Source organism: Physeter macrocephalus, chromosome 7, assembly GCF_002837175.3.
Source record: "Physeter macrocephalus isolate SW-GA chromosome 7, ASM283717v5, whole genome shotgun sequence".
Taxonomy (NCBI): Eukaryota; Metazoa; Chordata; class Mammalia; order Artiodactyla; family Physeteridae; genus Physeter; species Physeter macrocephalus.
The window spans coordinates 2,975,026-2,998,200 of NC_041220.1; the positions used below are offsets into that span (position 1 = coordinate 2,975,026).

Sequence of the window (23,175 nt, forward strand, 5' to 3'; positions counted from 1 at the left end):
CAAATGGAGAATTTAGATCATAATTATTTAGCACACAGTTGAATTGTAATGGGATCTAGGAAAACAGAATTCCTCTGTACTCAGATTCTTGAGACATGCTGGATGAGGACTCTATTCATTTGAGTTTACTTTTATATCTAGGAAAATACTCAGATATAATAAAGTGATAATACTTGCTGAAGTATTTCCATTAGTAGTATAACATCTACTGAGAAAAACCGTCTTTATTCAGCCGACATTACTGAGTACCTAATACCTGCCAGGCCTGACATATAGTTATAAGAAGGAGAAATAGACTTGCTGTTTTTAATGAGTTCACTGCTTTACAAAAGAGACAAATCATTATAATATATGTATAATTTGTGTATAATAATGCGTATACATAATAACATGTATAATACTCAAGACACTGTGGGAAAACAATGGGAGATTCAACTTTGGAGATCTCTAACAATTTTATAGGGGAGACACCATTCGATCTAAGTCTTCTTAAATTCCAGAAGATACTTCACCAGCCTAGAGGGACACCTGTTAATATTATACATATAGCATGGCCTAAAAACCGTTTAAGAAATTGAAAACCAGAGAAAGAAAAGCTGTTATTCCCAAAGTATGGGGGACAACAAGGTGGAATGTTAATAGTAGAACATCCGATAAGAATGAGACCTAGATGCTCAGTTTATTGAGGAAAAAGGTAGTGGATCCTGATGGTCTAAATACATGAAAGTCAAATAGAAAAAGAACTCTCCATGTATTCACAGTTCATCCAGATTTGCTCCAAACTCAGAACTGTAAGCAAAACTAGACTATAAATAAATAAATAATTCTAGAGTACGTTCAGTGTTTTCCTTCCTTATTCAAAATCTAAGAATGTTTGAGAGACGCTTAAATGACACATATTATCTACCCAAAACTCTCAGTTGCTCAAAGACTAACTCATGAGACATTTTCATTTATATATGGAAAACGTTTCCTTCTAGTCATGTTGTTTGCCTAAGTAGAATTTTTTTAAAATAATTTTTATTGGAGTACAGTTGATTTACAATGTTGTGTTAGTTTCAGGTGTACAGCACAGTGAATCAGTTACACGGATACATAGATCCACTCTTTCCTAGATTCTTTTCCCATAGAGGTCATTACAAAGGATTGAGTAGAGTTTCCTGTGCTCTACAGCAGGTCCTTATTAGTTACCTATTTTTATGTATACAGTGTGTCCATATCAGTCCCGATCTCCCAGTTTATCCCTCCCCACCCTTATTCCATAACCATAAGCTTGTTTTCTACATTTGTGGCTCTATTTGTAAGTAAATTCGTTTGTATCATTTATTTTAGATTCCACTTATAAGCGATACCATATGATATTTGTCTTTGTCTGACGTACTTCTCTCAGTATGACAGTCTCTAGGTGCATCCATGGTGCTGCAAATGGCCTTATTTCGTTCTTTTTTACGGCCGAGTCGTATTCCATCGTGTATATGTGCCACAGCCTCTTCATCCATTCCTCTGTCCACGGACACTTAGTAGGTTTTTTAACTTACCGGACAGCAGTGTCGGGGAAAGGTGGAGCCGGACCCGGAGCCGAGCCTGGCGGAGCGGCAGCCGGCGGGGCGGGGCTCTGGGAGCCGCGGCCCCAGGCACCGCGCACACCGGCGCCGCCCCTGGCCCAGCCGTGGGCGGGCAGCGCGGACGGCGCAGGCGCGGGCCTGGGCCCCGGAGACGGTGCGGGCCGCTGAGGCTCTTAACGTGGGGCCGCACGCGGGAGTGACAGTGCTCTGCCAGCCGCTGCTCTAGCGAAGCTGCTCATCCCGGGGGTGTCGGGAACCGATGCCCGCCCCCCACCACTGGGACCGGCGTGCCGGAGAGGAAGGTCCTCTCGCCGCCGAGCGTCTCCACGCAAGCCGAGGACACTGCGCGGTCGGGGGGAAGCTAGGGCTGTACCGAGGCCTGAGCCCCTGGCTGGCGTCCACCGCCCTCTGCGCCGTGACCCAGGCGGCGTGAAGAAGGTTCTCCCTCCGGAGGAGATGGAGCAGGTTTCCGTCAAGCGTGGCACGAAGATGTCTCTGACGACGGTGGTGAAGGAGACCTCCTTCCTGATGATGATGATGCAGGGCGTGTCCCACATGCTGGCTCACCCGCTGCGTGTCAGCTCAGCGCGCTGCGTGGTCCAGTTCGTGGGAGGAAGGCCAAGTACAGCGGAAAGCTGAGCTCCATTGGGAAGATTTTCACAGAAGAGGGGCTGCTGGGATTCTTTGTCGGCTTGATCCCTCACCTCCTGGGAGGTGTGGTTTCCTTGCGGGGCTGTAACCTGCCGGCCCGCTTCCTCAGTGCCTACCTGGTGGGTGACACTCCAGGGGGGCTGGGGAGCGACCAGAATCCAGGTTCCCGGTTCAGCCAGGCCCTGGCCATCCAGAGCCACCCCAGATATGTGATGGGGATGCCATTGAGCGTGCTGACCTACCCCTTCCTGCTGGTGGGCGGTCTCATGGCTGTGAGCACCGGCAGGCTGGGCCCCCGCCTCACTCCTCAGCTCAGTGTTCGAATCCGGCTCCGCTGCTGGAAGGACCCGAGTGTGCAGGGCCAGTTCTTCCGGAGCTCCAGCCTGCTTCTCTGCCGGGTGTCATCGGGATCATACCTTGCCCTGGAGCAACCTGAATCACCTAAAAAAGCACGCTGTCTCGTCCTGGACACCGTGGGTGAGGCCTGACCATCGTGGGACACGTGTAAGACGACCAGCCCAGCAAGACCTAGATGTGCTCCAGGCCAGCTGGGCTTCAGTTTCCGTAGGTGCCATGCGTCTGTCCGGAAGCAGGGGCTGGGTGGCAGTGAGACTGCGTCCAGTGGATTGGTCACTGTTAGGCCTGGGGAAGGTGGGACAGAATCCCCGGGCTTTGCAGATTTCCCGAGTCTGCCTCGTGCAGGGGGCCAGAGAATGGTTCATGGGGCCTGAGGTTGGATGAGCAAAGGCTCGTGAGGTCAGATCCCAGCCCCCATTCACAGCCCTCGGTCAGCCCCAGCTCGCATCCTGCAGCTCAGCTGGGAGCTTCGCTCTCCTGCTTTGTAAATAGGGTGTGATCCCCTTTCAGGAGCCACCGTCATGTCCAGGCCTTTGCTAGGAGGCTGTCTTCGTTTTTCTCAACTCTGCTTTTCTGATAAGGCAGCACCTTCTGAATGGAAACCGTGTGACTGCTCAGAATGTGTCCCCCTTGTCAAATGCTCGTCGGTTTCATGGTGATGCCTCATGTGCAGGATATGGTTACTTGTGCGGCTGTGAACACCCAGATATCAGGTAGATCAGTGTCTCTAGTCCTATCCAGTTGGAAGTTCCTAATAAGATTTGATCCTTTTCCCCTCAGATAAATGCATTGGTGGTGATTTCGAAGAAAGTAAAATAAAATAAAATTGCCAGGTATTTTTAACACCGTTTATGAGAAATGTAAATGGTAACAGACCCAGATTGTGGGACTGCATGGGCTAAAAGAAATGCCTTTATAATTTATAGTAAGGCAAATATTATTGTTTAAAATTATTTGTATGTTATAAAATTTATAGTACTTAATTTTTAAACAGCTGATTTTTAAAATTCTCTACATATCTTTTAGTGGAAGATAATCAATTACCATTAAACTGAAATTTTAAATAAGCACTAATATGTATTGCATGCTGATGTGTCACCAGTCTTCTATATACTTTATATCAATTTGCTTTTTAAGAAATAATTTACATGTTCAAAGAATATAATCAAAAAATGAAAAAGGTATAGAGTGAAAAGCTTTCTGGCCACTGAAGAAATACTTCAAAAATTTCCACCAGGAAATTCCAGCTTTGGGGGAAATCAATGCTACCATCTTCTTCAGTGTTTTTCTTGAGCTTTTCTGTGATTATGCAAACAAATATATATATATATATATATACATATATATATATATATATACATATTTTTCCATCCCGTTTTTACACACTGTTCTACACCTTGCTTCTTCTGATTAGCAGTATATCCTGGTAATATCTCATTCGATGGCATAAATATTTCCTTGTTCTTTATTACAGCATGGTATTTGATTGCATGAGTCCATCAGAACAAACCCTTATAGATGGAAATTTGGGTTTTTTCCACTCTATTCTTACTGTAACAGCACTGCAATAAATATCTGCTACAGTTATCAATTTGCTCATTTACAAGTACATCTGTTCAATAAATTCCAGCTAGAGGAAGTGCTGGTCAGAGGTATGTGTGTGCATTTGATAGATATTGTAAACCGTTTTATGTGGTGGCTGTATTGATGTACACCCCCTTGAGCAGTATACCTGTCTCCACCAGACTGTCACCACCAGAGGTGTTATTGATCTTTTTGATCTTTGCCAATCAGATAGGAAGTGCCTTATTTTGCTTTAAACGGATTTTCTTGTTAATCCCTATAACAATAAGTACTATTATTATCACCATTTTATATATGAGAAATTAAAGCTTACAGAAGTTGGGATACTTGCTCAAAGTTCCTCAGATAAAAGGTGGAAGAATCAAGATTAAACTCACTCTTGTCTGTGTCTTAAACAAAACTCCTAACCATTAAGGAACACAGCCAAATTGTCTTGAAACTTAAATTATATTTCTTATAATTATGTTTGATGATTCAGAACTTAATTCAAAAGGTGCAGCAGGATTTTGCAGTATCTTAGTGTCAGCATTATCACTATAATTATCACTGAACAATAGATGTGTGTCCTAGTTTAAAAAGCACCCTTGTAGATAGAAGGCAGGTAAACCGGCTTCAGTGGTCTCATATGCTATCACGAATTCTGAAAAATTTCACCCCACCCCCCAAAACTTCAGCCCTCATAATCCACACCCAGTGGCTTGGTTTCACACCTAGTTGAACACAGAGGGATGAACTTATATTAGCTGAAATAAAACTTCATTAAGCCTAGGATGTTGACGTCACAGTAACATGCTCGAAATCTAAAAGATAACATAAGGATTACATAGCACCTTTCTTCTCCATAGTTCAAACTGCTTTGCAAATATTAAGTTCGGGTCTTCCTCACATGTTGACGGAGTAAAGTCTGCAAATCAAACAACCAAAACCATGTGACTATTCCCTGTCGCCTCCTGACTTTATTGGAGAGACGGTCTGTGGAGTGGAGGAACCAACTAGATGGGAATCATGCGCTCACATCATTCCAGGCTGCAATCTGGAGACCTCGCATACGCCGGTACTGGTGCAGGTTTGACTTGTTGGCAGCTCTGAGTGGCGTGTTTGAGGTCTCTGCCCGCCTGGAGAGGTTTCACAAAGAGGAACCACTGTCACCACAAGCTCAGCTCGGAAGCCATGAAGTCTGCCCAAGAATCTCCTGGGAGGCGTTTCATGTCAACGGAGAAAACGTGGAGCATTCAGCAAACGGTGCGGGGCAAATGGGGGACCGTCTGAAAAAGCAATAAAGCGGACATGTAACACACGTCTTGTACCAAAATGAATTCCAGATGCATAAAAGATTTAAATGGAAAAGAAAAGTTATCTCAGATGGGAGAGGGATTTTACAGTATGACACAATACTCAGAGCCCATAAAAGAAAATATTAATGAAATAGACTTCCAATTTTTAAAAATTCTGCATAGAAAAACCCATCGTAAATAAAGTCAAAGGCAAATGACAAGCTGGGAACATTTTATTCTGTCGACTGAAAACAAATGCACAATGTGAGAGTTGTGAGTTAAGTTTTATTGGGGCAAAAGGAGGACGAGAGCCTGAGAGACAGCATTTCAGAGAGCTCTGAGGAACTGCTCCGAAGAGGCGGGGGGTGGGGGGGGGGTCAGTATATATGCGACTCTAGTGAAGCGGGGACGTGCGGTCAAGCACACGTTTTGGCAGAAGTTTGCTGCTAGTCACAAGGAGCAGATGTCGCCGTTGATGATTTTAGTGCTTTTCTAGATACGAGGAGATGCAAGAAACTGAGCTCATAAAATCGTCTCCTGAAAATATCGAACTATCTGAAGCCCTGTTCTGCCAGTTTCTCCCGGAGCCCAGAGGGCCTCCTTCCTGCTCTGCAGCCCGAACTCCTTTCAGCATGTGTTGAAGGTCAGCAGCTGCCGCGCCCCGTGATTTAATCCTTGTAGAGGTAGACGGCAAGTGCCAGTTTGTAGTTGGCAATTCCAACTATTATCACAGGCAAGTACTCACTTCTGTAGTTCACAAAGAGCTTCTCCCAAGTAAATGAGAGGACCAACATCCTTAGAAAAGTGGATGAGGAATATGAACTTACAGTTTTCAGAAACAGAAATAGAAATGGCTCTTTTTCTTTAATGTTGTAGTAGCATTTGTATTTTATTTATTTTTAATATCTTTATTGAAGTATAATTGCTTTACGATGGTGTGTTCGTTTCTGCTGTGTGACAAAGTGAGTCAGCTACACATATACATATATCCCCATATCCCCTCCCTCTTGGGTCTCCCTCCCACCCTCCCTACCCCACCCCTCTAGGTGGTCACAAAGCACCGAGCTGACCTCCCTGTGCTACGCGGCTGCTTCCCACTAGCTACCTATTTTACATTTGGTAGTGTATATATATCCATGCCGCTCTCTCACTTCCAGCTTCCCAATCCCCTGCTGTGTCCTCAAGTCCATTCTCTACATGTGTGTCTTTATTCCTGTCCTGCCCCTAGGTTCATCAGTACTGTTTTTTTAGATTCCATATATGTGCATTAGTATAAGGTATTTGTTTTTCTCTTTCTGACTTACTTCACTCTGTATGACAGACTCTAGGTCCATCCACCTCACTACAAATAACTCAATTTCATTTCTTTTTATGGCTGAGTAATATTCCATTGTATATATGTGCCACACCTTCTTTATCCATTCATCTGTCAGTGGACACTTACGTTGCTTCCATGTCCTGGCAACTGTAAATAGTGCTGCAATGAACATTGTGGTACATGTAGCTTTTTGAATTACAGTTTTCTCAGGGTATATACCCAGCAGTGGGATTGCTGGGTCCTATGGTAATTCTATTTTTGGTTTTTTAAGAAACCTCCATACTATTCTCCATAGTGGGTGTATCAATTTACATTCCCACCAACAGTGCAAGAGGGTTCCCTTTTCTCCACACCCTCTCCAGCATTTATTGTTTGTAGATTTTCTTTTTTTGTAGATTTTTTGATGATGGCCATTCTAACCAGTGTGAGGTGATAGGTACCTCACCGTGGTTTTGATTTGCATTTCTCTAATGATTAGTGGTGTTGAGCATCTTTTCATGTGTAAGGCCAGACACTATAAAACTCTTAGGGGAAAACATAGGCAGAACACTCTTTGACATAAATAACAGCAAGATCCTTTTTGACCCACCTCCTAGAGTAATGGAAATAAAATAAAAAACAAATTGGACCTAATGAAACCTAAATGCTTTTGCACAGCAAAGGAAACCATAAACAAGACGAAAAGACAACCCTCAGAATGGGAGAAAATATTTGCAAATGAAGCAATTGACAAAGGATTAATCTCCAAAATATACAAGCAGCTCATGTGGCTCAATATCAAAAAAAAACCCAATCCAAAAATGGGCAGAAGACCTAACTAGACATTTCTCCAAAGAAGACATACAGATGGCCAGAAATGGCTCTTAAGCTGATGTTCAAACTCTCACGTGAGAAAAGAAAGGCAAATTAAACTACAAAGAAAGGCAAATTAAAGTCAAGAATTCAAAAGCTGTTAGCAGCCTCAATTGGCCAGGCTCTAGGGGAAACTTGTATGCTCATGCTGGTGACAGTAATTTGGTCAAATTTAGGATTTATGAAAACTCAAATGCTTATGCTCTTTGACCCACCAATTCTACTTCTAGGGGAATGTAATTTTGAAGAGGGTAGTCAGGAAAGGATTTGATGGAAAGGCAAGGTCTGAAGGAAGTGAGGGAGTGAGCTGTGCTGATGCAGTGGGAAGACCAGCCCAGGCAGAGCACCTGAAGCTGAGTGGAGCTGAGGGAGGGAGAGGCAGGTGGGTGGCGGGACAGCAGGAGGGCCAGTGTGGCCAGACTGGGGAAAGCAGGGGGGGACCATGCGGGAGATGGAAGAGAAGTTTTGGCGGAGCAGGACAGAAACACACATACACACATATATATACACATCTGAATATATACATATATATTCTTTCTCAGATTCTTTTCCATTAGAGGTTATTACAAGGCATTGAGCATAGTTCCCTGTGCTGTAGAGTAGGTCCTTGTTTATCTATTTTATATATAGCGGTGTGTATCTGTCAATCCCCAATTCCCAGTTTATCCCTCTCCCCCTTCCCCTTTGGTAAACATAAAACTGTTATCTATGCTTGTGGGTCTATTTCTGTTTTGCAAATAAGTTCATTTGTATCGTTTTTTTAGATTCCACATATAAGTGCTATCATATGATATTTGTCTTTCTCTGTCTGACTTACTTCACTAAGTATGATCATCTCTAGGTCCATCCATGTTGCTGCAAATGACATTATTTCATTCTCTTTTATGGCTGAGTAATATTCCATTGTATATATGTACCACATCTTTTTTATCCATTCTTCTGTTGATGGACACTTAGGTTGCTTCTATATCTTGGTTATCACAAGTAGTGCTGCTGTGAACACTGGGGTGCATGTTATCTTTTTGAATTACAGTTTTGTCCAGATATATGCCCAGGAGTGGGATTGCTGGATCACATGGTAACCCTAATTTTAGTTTTTTAAGGAACCTCCATACTGTTCTCCATAGTGGCTGCACCAATTTACATTCCCACCCGCAGTGCAGGAGGAAGGAGGTTCCCTTTTCTCCACACCCTCTCCAGCATCTACTGTTCGTAGACTTTGTGATGACGGCCGTGCTCACCGGAGCGAGGTGGTGGCCTGCACTTTTGAAAGCTCGCCCTACCTGCTGTGCTAAGAACAGGGCGTGGGGCGGAGCAGTTAGGAGCGATGGGGCGAGGCGCGAGATGACAAAGGGTGGCCTCAAGATGACAGCAGTCGAGGCGGTGGGAAATATCCAGACTGTGGGTGTGTTGTGAAAGTAGTCGCTCGGATTTATGACAGATTCTATCTGGGGTTGAGAGAAAGAGTCTAGAATGACTCTGAGATTTCTGACCTGAAAAACTGGAGGGTGACGTGCTATGAACTGTGATGAAGGAGTCTAAGGGGGGAGCAGATTGGGAAGGAGCTCAGGTGTCCGATCACAGACAGGACCGTGTGGAGGTGCTCGCTAGACACGCAAATGGAGATACCAGCTCAACAGCTGGCTATACGAATTTGGGGTTTGGGGGAGGGACCCGGGCCAAAGCTCTAAAATTAGGACGTCAGCACATATGAAATGGTCATCAGAGCCTGAGAACTGGATGGATGAGAGCATCAAGTTAGTGCATGTAGAGAAGGGAAATGAAAAAGCATCCTCCAGTGCACCAGCACGTAGCGGTAGAAGTGGTCAGAGGAGCCACAGAACAGACTGAGAAGTAGCAACAAGTGAGGTTAAGGGCAGAACCCAAGGGTGGAGCCCTGCGAGCCAGACAAAGGAGGTCACCAAGGGGGCACAGTGAGAAGTTCCCGCACTGCCGGTGGGGCGGGGAGAGGGCCCTGAGAACGGGCCATTCCGTCTGTCGTGGGTCGATGTGGGTCGTCAAGGAGCCTGACCACACACAGTCGTAGAGGGTAGTAGGGTGAACGCGAGACCGAGGTGGGTTCCAGAAAGCAGAGAACCAAGCCTCAAGATGTTACTACCGCTCAGCCAGAAAAAGAATGAAATGATGCCACTGGCAGCAACGCGGATGGACCTGGAGATGAGCATACTAAGTGAAGTCAGCCAGACAGAGAAAGACAAATACCATGTGATATCACACTTATACGTGGAATCTAAAATAGGACACAGATTAACTTATCTACGAAACAGAAACAGACTCACAGACATAGAGAACAGACTTGTGGATACCAAAGGGGAAAGGGGGGGGAGGGATAAATTAGGAGTTTGGGATTAACATATACACACTACTGTATATGAAATAGAGAATCAACAAGGACCTACAGTATAGCACAGGGAACTATATTCAATATCCTGTAATAAACCAGAATGGAAATGAATATGAAAAATATATGTATGTATTCTATATGTATATAACTGAATCACTTCTCTGTACACCTGAAACTAACACAACATTGTAAATCAACTTCGATTTTTTAAAATGGAAAAAAAAAGCTATTACTATCAATTTACAGGAAATATAGGTGAGACAGGAACATGCTGGACAAAGTCATGAGGCTGCAGTAAGCCGAATCCAGAACGTGGGGACTTCCACGGGGAAAATGAGCTTTGTATAAAAACCCAGAAAACATAAATGGCATGAAAAGAGGGGAGGGGGAGAGACCGTTAGAGACGAAAAACCGCCTCTAAATACAATATGTTGAGTGCCTGAGTTGAGCCAATCTACTATTAAAAAAAGATGTTTTTGAGACAAACTAGGAAATTTAAACCCTGATCATGTATTTATTGTAGATTTGTTGTATGATATTGGTATTGTGACTGGCATTTTTTAGAGTCATTATCTGTTAGAGATGTACAGTGGATGATTTACAGGTGAATGATACGACGTCTGGGATTTGGTTTAAGATACTCCAGATTTAGGGAAGGCGGGTGCATGAAATAAGATTGACAAAATGTTTACAGTCTTTGAAACTGGGTAATGATATATGTCTTTCTACCTTTGTGTATGCTTGAAGTTTTTCAAAATAATTTAAAATAAAAAGACGAAAGCTAAATTCAAGACATATAAAAAAGCAGCAGCAGAGTGCTGAAGGGATAGCCAGAAGGAAAGGGCGCTTGAAAGGCTTTTTAGATTTGTTTTCAAGGTGGGAGAAATAAAGGAACATTTGTATGCTATGGGGAAGGTGAAGCAGAGAGAGAAAATCCGATGGTGCCGGAGAGAAGGGAGAATGGCTAGGGTAAAGTCTCTGCAGAGAGAAGAAGTTTTGAGATCTGGTGCAAACGTGGAAGAACGGGCCGGTCACCCACAGTAACAGGAGGTGGGCACGGGTGCGAGAGGCTCGGGACATAGGAGACAGGCGCGCCTTGAAATCCTGGAGCTTTCAGTTCCCTCAGCAGGGTCACCAGCCAGGTGAGGCTGGGGATGCCCTGTGGGAGGTCTGGGCAAGGAGGATGGTTTGTCCCGGAGAGCAGGCGAGGGGGAGGGATGGTGTGATTACCAGGCAGCGATCACAGCCTACTGGGCGTTCCGTGGCCAGAAATTAAAGTGAGCCTGATGAGCGAGAGCTTTTCTCTGGCCGGATACCCTGGATGAGCGCAGGCGAGGGAGAGGTGGAGTTTCAACCAGCCTTGAGGTCCTGCCAGGGGCGTATTCAGACGGGAGAGCACCAAGGGCGCTGAGAGCTGTGTTCTTTAGAGTCAAGCTAGGCTGCTGTAACAAAGCAATCCAACATTAATTCTGAGACTTAAAGCAGATTTCATGTCTATTTCAAGCCACAGGCCGAAGTGACCGTGCCGGGTCGCTAGGTCTCAGCTTCAGAGGATCCTTTAAGGGGAAGAGGGGGGCCTTCTCTCTCGTTTGTCTTTCGTGATAGGGCTTTGCTCCCATCTGAATCGTGGATACTGGGAAGCCGGCACATCTTTACCCGTTATCAGGAGGCGAAAGAACGCAAGAGGAGAAGGCACTGCCCTTGTTTTAAGGGCCTAGCCCGCAGGGGTCGCACATCACTTAGGCTCATATTCCGTTGGTAAAAGGTTAGTCCTACGGCCACATTTAAATCAAGGAAGCCCAGGAAATGTAGTGTATATGGCCAGCTGTGTGCTCAGCTCTAATTCTAGCATCCTGGAAGGAAGGAGGATGGATAGGGCAGGTGGATATTAGAACTCTCTGCAAGGGAGTGAAGTCGTAATTGACCAAGGAAAGTATGCTAGGTAAGGAGGAGAGAGGGGGATCCGGAGGGCTGAGGCGTGACCGGGAGGTGGTGGCTCGAGGGGCTGCAGACCTCAGCACAGGGACAGGGTGTCAGGGACCAGAGGCGACAGGGGTGGCAGTGGTGGTACCAGAGGATGCTGGCCGTTGAGAGTATGAGGTCAAGCTCCAGGGTGTGATCTCACGGTGCATGACTGACCCAGGCAAAAGCCCAGGAAGAAAGGAAGTCAAGGGGCTGAGGGCTGGAAAGCTGAAGCCTGAGACAAACGGGTATTGAAATGACTTAGAATCACGACAGGACTTTTCCTGGAGGCAAGGACCAGGAGCCAGCTGCTCAAACCTCTGAGAAATAAGGGCAAAGGGCAGTGAGGCACAGGAGGTGGTGTATCTGATGACGTGAGAGTCAAAGCTGGGGTTGGGGGGAGGGGAGGAGTTTGAAACTGGCCTCGAGGAGGAAGGAGACCCCAACTCCACGCCACGCGGCTTACAGGACCTCAGCTCGCCGACCAGGGGTTGAACCCAGGACCCTGGCGGCGAAAGCGCCGAATCCTCACCACTAGGCCCCCAGGGAACTCCCCAGACATCCTTCTTAAAAGAAAATTTTAAATGATCCTTAATGTTCCGTGAAAATAACGTTTCTGGAACCCTCACAGGTGGAAAAACTTTAGCATTTTTCTCAAAGCCTTAGGAAATCAGAAGCAAATATTTATCTCCTCTGGATCTCTGAGTGAATCCACACTGGGAAAATCTGTCTCATATCCAGGTCATTTTGTCTCTTTAGTTAAAAAAAAAATATATCAAACGGCTTGTCAAATCTGCCATGTGGTATAATCAAGCCACACTATCATCCAGTTTTAAGGAACTATAATTCTTTTGAATCCTTTCCAAGAATCTCTCCCAGATTATTCCTGTCACGTTTCTAGTTTATGAATCAGGACTTTCATTCATTGATTTCTTCAACAAGTATTTCTTTCCTTAGCAACCGTTCCAGCACAGCTTTGTCCTAGGCACTTAGGAGGTTATAAGGCAGTCCATTTCCAATCCCACAAGGGTCTACAATCTACTTGGGATGGGAAGAGGAAAAACAGAAGAAGGAAGGGAGGGAGGGAGGAAGGAAGGAGGGAAGGAAGGAAGGAAGGAGGGAAGGGAGGGAGGAGGGAAGGAAGGAAGGGAGGAAGGGAGGAGAAAAAAAAAGAAAGAGCACAGAAGTCATATTATTAAAAATATTATCTTTATCACTGACAAAACTAGATTGTAGAACATAGCTTGACCTGTGGTCAAAATCAAGCTTCTAAATAATTTGTCCCCACAGAGTACATGGGCAACGGTGTGCTGTCTCCTTTAAGAAAAAGAGCTGTCTCAACAAGCTTATGGTAGGAAGTAGTAAAGAATATTGGATACTGAAGGAAGGAAGGAAGGAAGGAAGGGAGGGAGGAAGGAAGGAGGGAAGAAGGAAGGAAGGGAGGGAGGAAGGAAGGAAGGGAGAATGCCTTTAAAGTGGTCAAAATATATGTATCTTAAATTCAGAAAAAAAATATGCGAAACCCATGAAACAAAAACTATGAAACTTCATTGTGGGACATGAAACAAGGCTTGCAGAGGTGGAGAGACTTGCTGAGTTCCTGGATGGGTAGACTCAGTACTGGAACAATATCAAATATGCCCAAATTCATCTAAAATGCAGTGTACTTCAGTAAGCATCCCAACCCAGATTTTTACAAAATTGACAAGTTGATCATAAAAAATGATTGGGAAAGGTAAATAAGAGCCAAAAAATTTTTTTTATGAGAATGAGAGTAAGTGAGGGACTTGGCCCTTGACAGAAATCAAAATATCCTCTCAATCTATGATGACGAGAGTCTCATAACTGACTGGAAAGGAAAAAACAAATACATAGAAGAGAATAGAAAGTGCATGAAAAACAGCTGGAAGTTAATGTTAACTTCTAACAGTGAGTTTTTCATATGTTGGACACCAGTCTAATTTTTAATGTTTAGAACACAGTGATTTTTAAAAAATTTGACTTGGAAAAAATTATAATGCTGTAACAAAATTGCTTCCATTCTCATCTACTTATTTATGTAAATACAGTTTCTCAGCGTTTACATCTATAACAACAAAGGAAAAGTATGAATTAATGTTGAACCTGTCTGATTCTTGCAATGAGTAATATTTATCCATGACAGTGAATAAGGTGAATCTTAGCTTTATCTGTCATTGAGAAATGCATTTATAGCACAATTTTACTTTTTATGTTTAAGAATTATAAATTTTTGTTATATTGATAAATTTTGAACTAGAATGATAGACTATTTTAATTTAGAACTTCATTAGCCCAGAAAATTAAATTTATATACATATTTTGTTACAGAATATAACTGAATAATCAAAGATTTTGAAGTATGCAAATTGTTTTACATTAAGATAAAATTATGTGGGAGAAGTGAAATAGAAATATTAGTTCAAGGATATCAGAGAATGATGCAAAATCTTTGCCTGTTAAACAAGAGGTATCACGCAGATTTCATTTGATATTTTATTGTACAGTATATTGATATAATTGCTTATGTGATTGTTTTTCTTTAATAGTTTGTCTTGTGAGAGTAGTTAAACGGATAAGATTCTAGTGCCAGACTGATGGTTTCTAATCATTACTTGGCTGTTCATTAGCTGTGCACAGCTACTTAACTGCGTGTATCAGTTTTCTCATCTGTAAAATGGGAGTGATAATACTACTTCCCTCGTAGGGTTGTTGCCAGGGTTAAATGATCTAACAACAAGAAAATGCTTAGGACAAGGTCTGGGACACGGTAAGTGTTACGGATGGGCTTGCTATTCTTTTGAAGAAATAGTATGCCACACCTAAGAATATCAGAGATGACTGATCTATTAATAAGAAACATTTGATATGCAAATTGGCATACAATCTGCTTAAATAACTAACAAGTGCCATGCTATATGTTGTTATTCATTCAACAAATACTAACTTGGCTACTGGTTTGTGATGGTCTATGTGATGTATCTTTTAAAAATATTTTATACTTTTTATAGTCATTAAAATAAAAAAGTAACTGCTCTAACTTCTTAACGTATAACAAGGTTTAAAGAAAACGTATGAATCCACATTTAATTCCTTCCAGCAATTAATCTGAAATCATATTTTGCTGTCTAGTTTAATCCAAACCACAACTCATGAACTCCTCTCATGTTTTATAAAGACAAAAACAATTTTTAAAAGGTTGAAAGGTTAAATAAACTTGAGAAAGGCTGGCTTACACCATAAAGTTACTAAAATGCTGAATAAAAGTACAAGGTTGTCAAAATACCTGCATTAACTATTCTAGTTGGACTCCAGCACTATTTATGCGGCATTATTATATAAAGATACCACTGAATGACAACATATGCATGTTTTTTTCAACTGAATAAAATTTAACTATAGGCTTGGTCAACATCACTGGTAGGTGCCAATGGATCCACATTAACTTTTTCAAGCCACTAGATTTTTTTTAATTGAAGTACAGTTGATTTACACTTGTGTTAGTGTATCAAGCCACTCGATTTATAGTCAATGCCCTGCAGTACTAATGCACTGCTCTTCTCCTTGGTAATGTGCTAAGCAATGGACTGAAAATTCATCCAGTGCTTTCCAGTCTATAACATTAATGAGGTTTACAAAGTATTTAACTCACTACAACAATAGTTAGCTGTGCTTTTGACCTTAATTAATGAATGGAATCTCAATTATTCTTGGAAGGAAGGCAGACAGAGAACAGCCATGCTTAAACTTTTTTGGGTTAGGGGGCATCAAAGAGAATCTTAAAAGTATGGTCTCTCTCCAAAGAACTGCACATTCTTGCAAGACTTTGCGTAGAATTTCAGGGGATCTGAGTGATGTTTCTCAAAGTATTGTCCACAAACCATCTGCATCCAACTTTCTTTTTTTTTTTAATTAATTAATTTATTTTTGGCTGCGTTGGGTGTTCGTTGCTGCGCGTGGGCTTTTTCTCTAGTTGTGGGGGGCAGGGGCTGCTCTTCGTTGTAGTGCGCGGGCTTCTCATTGCGGTGGCCTCTCTTGTTGCAGAGCACGGACTCTAGGCGTGCAGGCTTCAGTAGCTGTGGCACGTGGGCTCAGTAGTTGTGGCTCGCGGGCTTAGTTGCTCCGCGGCATGTGGGATCTTCCTGGACCAGGGCTTGAACCCGTATCGCCTGCACTGGCAGGTGGACTCCTAACCACTGTACCACCGGAAAGTCCCTGCATCTGAATTTGTTGAGGTTCTATGTAAAGTTCATTTCCTGAGTCCCACTCTCACTAGATTGGAATCTAACAGGATCAGGCCCAGAAATAGGACTTGAACAATGTCCACAAGTGAGACTGTTTAAAAACAAACTTTACTTTTTATCAAAGGAAAACACACACACACAAGCACATTCATATCTATCATTTAAAAAGTCAAATAGTCTCCACAGAAGATATACAGATGGCCAACAATCACATGGAAGGATGCTCAGCATCACTGATTATTAGAGAAATGCAAATCAAAACTGCAATGAGGTATCATCTCACACCGGTCAGAATGGCCATCATCAAAAAATCTACAAACAATAAATGCTGGAGAGGGTGTGGAGAAAAGGGAACCCTCTTGCACTGTTGGTGGGAATGTCAATTGATACAGCCACTATGGAGAACAGTATGGAGGTTTCTTAAAAAACTACAAATAGAACTACCATATGACCCAGCAATCCCACTACTGGGCATATACCCTGAGAAAACCATAATTCAAAAAGCTACATATACCACAATGTTCACTGCAGCACTATTTACAACAGCCAGGACCTGGAAGCAACCTAAGTGTCCATCGACAGATGAATGGATAAAGAAGATGTGGCAATCTAAGAAAAAAGGAAAAAATGGTTCTGATGAACCTAGGGCAGGACAGGAATAAAGATGCAGGTGTAGAGAATGGATTTGAGGACGTGGGGAGGGGGAAGGGTAAGCTGGGACGAAGTGAGAGAGTAGTATTTTCATATATACACTACCAAATATAAAATAGATAACTAGTGGGAAGCAGCTGCATAGCACAGGGAGGGCAGCTTGGTGCTTTGTGACCACCTAGCGGGGGTGGGATAGGGAGGGTGGGAGGGAGGCACAAGAGGAGGGGGATACGGGGATATATGTACACGTATAGCTGATTCACTTTGTTATACAGCAGAAACTAATACACCATTGTAAAGCAATTATACTCCAATAAAGATGTTTTAAAAATAAAATAAATAAAATAAAAAGTCCAACAGTACTAAAAGGCTTTATAATAAAACCCAGCGGTCCCCTGCTCACCCTTCCCCCTGCCAGTCCCAGCCCTACAGGTTACCACCTTCAACTTTTCTAGCTAGCTTCACTGATATCTTCCTCCATCTCTTTAAAAAGTTATATGCTTCTGTCACTGTTTCTTGACTTGCCAATTTAAGTCCCTGTCTCTTGACTTCCCGCCATTGTGAATAAATACTAGACCACCCCTCCCTTACCCCAACCCCACTTTTCCTCTTCCCTCCCCCAGCATAGTTACGTATAATTTTTGTTAAATCAATAGCTGATGTTACATTAGTGAGACTATATAAATATCGGTTACTCAGTGACCAAGAGCCAGGTAATGCATTGCAACCACACTTCTTCTTTTCCTGCACACGCTTTCTTTTTTTCTGAAGTTAATAATTGCCTCATTTTATCATTTGTTTGATTTTTCCAGCTACCTATCGTTAATTTTTCCCCAATGCTCCAGCATCTCTGCCATATACTTATTAAGAATATACTCCTTACACTTGAATACTTCCGTTCTGTTTTGCTTAGCTACCTCTGGAGCCCCTTCCCTTCTCCTGTCCCTAGCCTGTTGTTTTCTAGAGGTCCTGGTCGCCCTTCCTGCCACCTAGCTGCTTTTTTCCCCTAGTATCTTCTTGCCTGTATCTTCCTTTTTCTTGTTTTAATCCCCTATTCTGCTAACGTACATCTTCCAGCTGCCTGAAAAAGAATGGAGGTACAATGTTTGAGAACTTGCGCATTTAAAAGTGTGTGTATTCTACGCTACTGATTTACGGTTTAGTTTAGTCAAGGATCCTAGGATGAAAACAGTCTTCCTCTGAACGTTTAAGGTGGTGCTCTGTTGTCTGCCACCATCAAAAGCAGCTAGAAGGCTTCCCTGGTGGCGCAGTGGTTGAGAGTCCGCCTGCCGATGCAGGGGACGCGGGTTCGTGCCCCGGTCCGGGAGGATCCCACATGCCGCGGAGCGGCTGGGTAAATAAAGAGCGGCTAGAAACGGCTCTGATGCTGTTCTGAGTCCTACTCAATTTGTTGATTAGCTTTTCTCTCTGAAAGGTTTTACAGTATTTTTTCCCTTATCCAAGGTGTTCTGAAATTTAATGATGAAATGCCTTGAAGTTCAAGGACATGTCTTGTTCTGGGCAGGCCCTATCCATATGGGGACACCTCCCCTTCAGCTATGGGAAATTTTCTTTTATTATTTCTTTGGTGATTTGCTCCCCACTGTTTCCTCTGATCTCCTTTCTGAAGCTCCTATTAGTAAGTCTGTGGATGGATTCACCAATCTTCTCATCTTTCCTCTTCTATTTTCCATCTTTCCCAACTTCATCCTTCAGTTCTTTTCATTGAATATTTTATTTACATCATGTATTTAGTTTTCAAGAGCGCTTTCTTGTTGAGTGTTCTTTCATCGCTTCCTGTTTTTGTGTTACAGGCATATCGCACTTTGTCCCTTTGATGCTATTAATCAGTTACAGCTTTGAAGTCCCGTTCTCCTTGCATTGTCTGTTTGCTCCAGATCCCTTTCACTTCGGTGGGTATTTTCCTTACCATGTTGCTGGTGTTCATCACATGGTTACCGATTCCTGGACTGCCCTTCATACTGAAGAGTGAGACCCTAAACATTTTAGAAGAAATTCTCCGTGTGGAGTACTGATTTGTGAAATCCACAAGCAGGCGCTCTAGCAGAGAACCGGCCTTCCACTGGGCTCCCGCCACGGCAGATGTCTGGAGAGCTTTTGTCTGCCGCCATCCTTTCTCTCTGGCCAGGCACTCACCTGATGCCCCTCTTTGGCCCACGATGGATAGACAGTGCCTGGTAGTGCAGGGTGAGGACAGAAGGGCCCTGGGGTCTAACTAGTTCACGTGTAGACCTTCACCCGTCCTTCAGGGACCCTCACCTCCCAAGTGCGGAGGCTTCAGAGTCTCGGGGGGGGGGTGGCCCGCATCTTCATTCTTGGGTTTGAACTCCTCCTCTCTGATCAACTAGTTACTCCTCCTTCATCCACTTTCCACCTGCAAACGCTTGTCCTTGGCCAAACGTTTGTGGAAATCTCTCCTGCCCTTTGTCCTCGTTCCTTGCGGGCCGACACTTTCTTATTCCTTTGCTGTCGTTTTAGTGGGCTTTGAGGAAGTGGAGGTGGGGCAGAGTGCCGGTGGGCAGGTCCCAGTTTGAAGCAGAATTCCAAAGTAATTTTTGTGCAACAAACAGGGAAGGGTCAGTGGCTAGGGCACAGGTGGCATTGGCACACCAGATGACTACCGGCTGAATACGAGAACTGGATGAATTCACGTAGAATTCACGATTGAAGAGCAATGAAGTATGATGTCTGTTGAACTACTGACTTAAGCGGTCATCAGACCCCCAAAATAAAATCCCTGTCAAATGAACAACTGAACAAAAAAGAAAAAAAAAAGAAAGAAAAAGGAAGGAAGGAAGGTCACACACATGTTACGTGTAGCTATTTCTACTTACCCAGCTTGCAGATGGACACGTGACCATATCCATCTTGGTACCTCCCTGCATTCTCTAAATGTTACACACTGTGTTTGAGTGTGAATGAGTGCGTGGGAGGGGGTTTCTGTATCGCTCCCAAGACCTCACCTCTGGAGGTGAAATAAAGTCCACAGAATCTGAAATACGTGCACGAATTTAAGTGCCTGAACCGAAGTTACACACCTTAGAGGCATTAATAAATAGGTAAATATTACCTGAAAAGAAACTATTTTTTTTTAAGTTTGGAAGAAGGAAGTGTCTTGTGGGCAGTTTTTTAAACTGAGAAGTAACAGTATCAGATCAACATTTTTACATTTAATTTGTTCAAAAAAACCCCACATCCCCGCTACCGATTACCTCACAGAATCCATGTATGGAGCTGGAGATGCAAAAATCCATAATCCTCGGTCCTGTCAATAGTTGTATTCATGGCCAGTTAGGGTAATGCTCCTTCAAATGTAGGAAAATATGCAATAAAAAATTGAGTTTGCTATGTTTAAATTCTTTTTAAAACGTATTTAAAAATTATTTTTCACACAACTATGTATACAATAGACAACTAACGAGAACCTACCCTGTGTATAGCACAGGGAACTCTACTCAATGCTCTGTGGTGACCTAAACGGGAAGGAAATCCAAAAAAGAGAGGATATATGTGTATGTATGGCTGACCCACTTTGCTGTACAGCAGAAACTAACACAACATTGTAAAGCAACTATACTCCAATAAAAATTAATTAAAAAATTATTTTCACCATTCCTTTATTCTTGCCTCATAAATGATTTGCAAAATGACATCAAAATATGAAAACAATAGAGGAGGCCCATTGGTGATGACTCTTCCCCTGGTACACCGAAAGTTAAGCAGGTTTATTTGCCTCAAATAACAAGCAATTGAGGACAGAAAACAGGACCCTCTCTTATACACTGCTTTTGGCTTCAGATACTAGCGAGTCATCTCACTGAATGGGGAAGGGCAGCCGGGGTACAGGGACTGTGGCTCAATAATGTTATTGAGGGACACACTTCCCTGCTCTGGCTGGTTTCACGCTCAGGCTGCAGCAAAAGAGCTATCGCGTTACATGTAGACATACAACCCCCAAAGGAAGGAAAAACCCCACCTCCCTCCTTATAGCTCTCTATGAAGAGTGCAGAAACTTCCAGAACGCCTCCTTCCCCTCCGGCTCCTTTCCCTCTTGCTTCCTGTTCCCCATTAGCTCATTCCTGAGCTACCACCTTGCAAAAGCAACGGGATTTCCCGTCGGTCTTTCAGACTCAGGCTGGGGACAGTGTCGGTCTGCCCTGAGGCACGCAGGCCTGGGGAAGGAACGGACACCTGAACAAAACTGGGCTTCTGTTGGGAAGAAGCGGGTAACAGGTATCGGGTAGGCTACAGGCTCCACGACATTCTAATTGTGGAAGCAAAACGCCTACAGCAATTTACAGAACTCACACTCAGATTGGAGGGAACGCTCACCGGGACTCAGAATGGAATAGGACCAGGAAGTCAGCCTTCCCCTTCTGAGACCTATTCTGCATCTCCAGACCCTCAGGATATTGTCTGAGTTCCTCCTCCTCTCCAGGGCTGCCTGAAGCAGCAGCCGGAGGATTATCTTCCCAGACGGAGGATGAGGTGAATGAGACTATGGAAGGACCAGCGCTGGAGCCTGGGACGACGCTGAGCCTCAGGGGTGAAGCAGTGACCAACGGATGCCAGGGGACACAAGGGGTTTCCGAAGAGGCCCGGCACAGCCAGGAGGAGAAACAATGAAGCTGGGGTGCAAGGGCTGTCTGGAGCCGTCTCCCAGAACTCGGTTGGTCAGGATTTTTGTAACACTTAAAATCCAAAGCAAGAAAGGTGTGGCCAGAACCAGGATGAGGGACAACGTGGAGTTGAGAGGAAGCAAAGCGGGAGAAGGGCACCATTTCAGTTCCTTTTTTCTCCCCTAACTGAAGTGTTGTCTTTAGCTGTAAATGCACACTTTTCCTTTAGAGTTGCCCAGTCAGGTCCGAAATTGAGAAAGATGGCAGGGCAGGCTGAGTTTTTAATTGTCCCTTGTGGATGATCCCACAGACTTGGACAGGGGTGGGAGAGAAACAGCCCTTGGAGGTGAGGAGCAAAGGACACCACATCCAATTCCTCTTTCGTACGCTGTTGCAAAAGCTGCTAGGCACACCACGAGTATGCAGATTTTAGTTTTAAGAATAAAAGCCATTTTCTGACCAAGGATGGGGTAAGGAACGGTGGTGTGTGGCCGGCCATGATATGACCCGGGACCTTGTCTTAATAAAATCACAACAGATGAGACCAATACCTGAAATACAGGACACTGACCAATACTGGCAGTCCGGTGAGGTAGATGCTTTCAATAAACAGAGAGAAACAGCAGAGCTGCAAATCAGGGTTCTGTGCACACTCCATCATGGGAAAGGATGAACCAGCATGAACATTTAATCCACCATTTTAATGGTAAAAATCTGAAGGAAAACAAAAATGACTGCGTTTCAATTTCTACCACCTTTCCCATACTTGTGTGAAATTTCAGCACATCTTCACTCACAGCTAGTTTCCCACCAAGGCCAGAAACCTACGCAATAAAAAATGATAATGCAAATTAAATTGGGCCCAGAAAAGATATGTTGGATTACATTTCTATTCATGGAAATACATTTGCCTTTTTGCGTCTCCAGGAGTCCTCCTTCCAACAAGTCTAAGAGAATCCAGGTGAAGCGCTCAGTGACCGCGGCTCATGCAGGGCATGGTGTGGGTCGGGATCTCACCACCGTGGAAAAGCTGGGCAGCCAGCGCTGGAAGGCGGGTCCCTCACACCGCAGCCGGGAGTTCTCACAGACCCAGGGAGGGGCTGGCAGGTGAGTGAACTCAGGTATCACGGTAAGTCCTCCCTTCCCCACACCAAACAGCTTCTGCCTGGTATCAGGTTAGGATGTGCTCTGTTACATGTGTATTAGGAAAGCAGTCCCTTGTTCTAAAATAGCTTAAGTTTCTAAATCTACGTAGTGAATTCCACGTGCAACTTTTTACGTAACTATGGGATGGTGGCCCAAGATGCCAAACAGCAAATTACTCGACCAAATACTTAAAAACCCCAAAACTTCACAAAAGCGAACGCGGAGAACTCTCACGTGGATCCGGCACAAGCGCCAGTATCTGGGGTGTCGCGAGATTCCGTCCAATCAGCCCCTGAGCGGCGACCTCGTGCAGGAAGCCCGCTCCCCCAGCGCACGCCTCCCGCGAACGAGCCCGCGCACCTGCACAGGCGACGGCCCAGGTTCAGCGGCTTTGTCTCAACGCGACAAAGACCCGCCCTGCAGCTCTCCGGGGCTCCGAGGGACGCAGCGCCCCGGGGACCCCCGCCGCCTTCGGAGCCACGCCCCCCCGCCCCCTCCCACGGGCCCCGGCCCCAGTCCCAGCGCCCCCCCAGCCCTGCCCCCCCACG

The 23,175-nt window shown here is 44.2% G+C and overlaps 1 long non-coding RNA gene and 1 pseudogene across 1 annotated transcript; one reads left to right on the top strand and one right to left on the bottom strand.

Annotated features, from left to right (window-relative positions):
• The first annotated feature begins 749 nt into the window (after window positions 1-749).
• On the top strand, window positions 750-4,373 carry LOC102974998 (mitochondrial carrier homolog 1-like; annotated as a pseudogene).
• Window positions 4,374-4,651: 278 nt separating this feature from the next.
• LOC114486547 (uncharacterized) lies at window positions 4,652-22,223 on the bottom strand. Its single transcript, XR_003680440.1, has 3 exons — window positions 22,053-22,223; window positions 20,075-20,167; window positions 4,652-5,422 (listed from the first exon to the last, which is right to left on the bottom strand). It is a non-coding gene; the product is annotated as an uncharacterized lncRNA (long non-coding RNA).
• Between the last annotated feature and the right edge of the window lie 952 nt (window positions 22,224-23,175).